The sequence below is a fragment of the Buceros rhinoceros genome, unplaced genomic scaffold (genome assembly GCF_000710305.1).
Source record: "Buceros rhinoceros silvestris isolate BGI_N320 unplaced genomic scaffold, ASM71030v1 scaffold3868, whole genome shotgun sequence".
In the NCBI taxonomy this organism is placed as follows: Eukaryota; Metazoa; Chordata; class Aves; order Bucerotiformes; family Bucerotidae; genus Buceros; species Buceros rhinoceros.
In genome coordinates, this window is record NW_010428503.1 from 110,019 (window position 1) to 113,892 (window position 3,874).

Sequence of the window (3,874 nt, forward strand, 5' to 3'; positions counted from 1 at the left end):
AGCTCCGGTAACACCAGACTCTTGAATTTGCAGGTGATGTCATATTCGAAAACCTGAAGCTGCTTTTTTCCGCAGGATAGCGTTTTTGAAAAACGACTGATTTATTTGTAATAAGGAGATCAAACCTGAAATTTCAGAGTCATCTCAGCAGCCTTTTATCAATTTTTGATGTGAAAAATCACAAGTATTATATTTTCAAAGTGCTGTATTTGTACAGTCCTCAACATCCAAAGGGCACATAACAACACCCACAAGCCTGAAGTCATCTGAATTTACAATTTATTTGCGGGTTTGTTTTCCTATAGCTCCACAAATCAACAAATAATGCTCTCCGTGGTGTACTGCCTGTTACTATCCCCAACAGCAGCCAGATACATGTTTGTGTCCAGAAGGAGAATCTGAAGGTGCTGGGTCATGCAAATTGTGGAAAATTTCATTCTGAAACCAACAGTATATTTGAGCAACATGGGTAGAGAGACATCCTTTACAATGGTCACCTCTGATTAGGAGGATAAATCTCTTAACTGTTCGTTCTGGCTGCTAATAAAACCACTGCATGTAGTTTCCAAGAGGCCAGAACCACAATGCTCAATTCTGGAAGGTTGGGTGGCATCTCCAAAAGAGCCAATCAAATAGTGACTGGGGCTTTACACCCTGCAGAAGGCAGACACTGAGAAATGAAATTGTGGCATATGATCATTGCAAACCTTATGACCGAAAAACAGGTTGGAGAGGACATTAAGCAAACACATACTCATCTGATTTTATAGCAGGATAAATTCTGTTTATGGTGATAGAGATGATTGTCCGGCTTACTCCTAACTGTGGAAATTTCACAGCCTCCCTATGTAATTTTGTCCTAAGGTTAATTAAAATTCTCAAAGAGAGAAACTTGAGACCACTCACTTCTTAAACACCCATCATTAGATCAGAGAGACTCATTTCCCACCCCCACCCCCACCCCAAATCCTTATATCTGATAGAGGCAAATCCTTTGGGGGAGGAATAATACTAGGGGTTAATTTCAGTATTTTAGGAGTTTAATAAGTGCATATTCAATATTCTGCTGAATTCAGCCTTGATAAAAACCTTGTTAATTCAAAAGGGATTATGATCAGAGTTGTGGACAGTGAAGAACAATCCAGATGCTTTGAACAGCTAACGCACACATGGAGAAGTGCAATTGTATGCTGACTAGTGTCACTGTTTTGGCAGGAATTTGGCATCAACAGTGCTTTTTAGGGACTCTAAAATAAGAGAAAGTACTGAAATATTACAACACAAAATGTAAATAATTTATGATGCAGGAAGGTGAGAGGAAAACAATAAGAGAAATTCAGAAGAACCTGAATTCAAACTCAAGCATTATTTTATCTGGAGAATAAAGGGTGTTTAAGAAGCACTGAGAGAAACTTGATTTGGGAACAAAAATTCAAATTAAGAGACGTGTAAATGTTTGATAAACAACAGTACAGATTTCTTTCCGCTTGGGCTTTAATTCATATAATCAACTTAGCTGCAAACCACCAACACCTCAACAACACACTGCACAGCACCTTGCACCTGAGCCAGTGTCCGCAGGACAGGACATTTGCAGTGCCCTTGATGGGGGGTCTGGGAAGGCAGCACCCAAACCACATTCACAGCTTGCCCAGGAAGAACAACACACTATACTAGGGACCCTGCTTAGATGGAAGAAGTCATCCCCGGATTTGAGCCTTCATTGTAAAGCTCCTCAATTCTAGTAGTCTGCATATTAGGAGGAGAATATGTGTTCCTGCTGTATCCCCAGGGGCCCTCTGGCATGCCAGAATTTTCACACATTCATGTTTGAGTTCACCCTACTTACAAATTTCACGGCAAACACCCTTGATCCTGTCTGAGGCAGACAGGACTATATTTTCTTGTGGTAGTTTTCCTGCCAGTCCTGGTGGCAAGCAGATTTTCAGCTGCATGAACCCGCTGCAGCAGCGTAACACTGACTTACTCATGCCAAATATCTGTCTCTACCCCTCTTCCAGTCTTACTGAGAAAATTTGGGTGTCTATAGACCTGAGCCAAAACAAACCAAAAGAAAACAGAGCGTACATTTCTACAGGATCTGAAGAGGCTGCAAAGGTTTTATTGAATATTTCTATGATACATACAGCACAGCAGTGATAAAGCAGATTTCACACTTCTGCTTTCCTAAGGTTGACTTGTGAAAAAAGCATGTGCCACTCAAATACAGGAGCTACCTAATTAGTAGAGACTGTCTAGAAGAAAAGGAAAAGTAGTCCCAGTCAAGGCATGGTTGAGAGAGGATAAAACTGGGCTAAATAACCCAGTGAGTACCATTTTAACCAAGAAAACTGTACCCCTATAGTAGTGCCATGGGAGAACAAGCAATAAGGAAAAGCTACAAAAACAAGACCAGGTAAAGACGGCCAGAAAGATACACAAGATACACCACCTGCAATTTTGAGTTTGGTTCCTGGAACAACTTTAGGTGGAGGTTTCCTATTGCATAGGAAATCCTGTTCCTCCTCCGACATCGCTGTCTGTTTGTCCATTAAACAAGTGTCCTGGAGATACACAAAAGCCTGATTCTGCCCCAGGGAGAAACAAGTGCTTCCTGACAGACAGGCATATGAAATCTCATCTGTTCCTTTCTCATGTAAGGCCTGGACTAAATACATGCACAACTATTTTCCAGCTCGTAACTTAATTAGAGTGGTTTTGTGATTTACGTGCAGTCATACAGCGAGTCAGCAGCTGGGAATGTAACGGGCATACACTGACTCTTCCCAAGCTCTCTCTGCTGGAGCTCCTTCCTCCTATTACAGCCTGAGACTGATACTAAAATTGTCCTTTTGCTGCCTGTTTACTACCAAAGCAGTAGCTGAGCACTGCAAACTTCAGTGCAGCCAGACACACAGAGCGGGTGCCTGCATCCAGTTCAGTAAAGAAACACTCTCCAACTGCACACCAACACTCAGATGTGCTGATGCCTGGCTCTCGGATGAGTACTCCAGTGCCAACTTGCACTTAAACGCAGTTTAGAGTTCTGCTACATACAAAGAGCTGCTTTTTCATTGGTGTCAAGTGTCATCAGGACACTGTGCTAAGTTACAGTTTTATACCTCCAGGCAATTGTCCTCTCTATGAAGATGCAAAGCTGTGAGGAAGGGACAGGAACGCAGTTTCTGCAAATACTTCCTCTCTTGTTGTAAGGAAGGGTTTGAGGACATTCATTTTAAATTCCTATTTTGAAATCAACCAATAATCAGTATCAAATCAAACCAATCAGTATTCTAGGCTCCTATTATCATCCCAAAGCACAATCAATCAGTTCGCTTTCAAGTTCATTGTGCAATGAATGTAATGGCAGATCTGTATAGACCTCCAAAAAGACTAAAGCAAATGAAAGTCAAAAATGGTGAGTATTCATCAAAATATCGTCACACTCCCTAGGCATATTATATCACGAAATTATCCCTGGTTATATCACATATGTCTAGAGACCCTAATGCCATTAGGAGGGGTGGAGGAGAGAAAGGACACAGTGCAACCACTATATATTGAAAGTTTCAGAAAATTTTTCAGACTTTCTCAGGTACTTTTCAGAAGGCTACTTTATTCTCATGGTGAAACATTTTACTCCACAGGAGGGAGGAGAAATATAGAATTGCAGTCAAGAGGATTCCTTACAAAACTGTGTATTAATGAATTTAATACAAAGATGTACCTAAATTAAGAATATAGTGGCTATAGGTTGTGTAAGCACCTAGTTGTGCCCATGCGCATGCAATTTTGCACCTGCATTCTTTGTGTGTACACAGCTATACTTTCAGTATCTTAGAAGAACAGGAGGAGAAACGTACCTTATTCATGA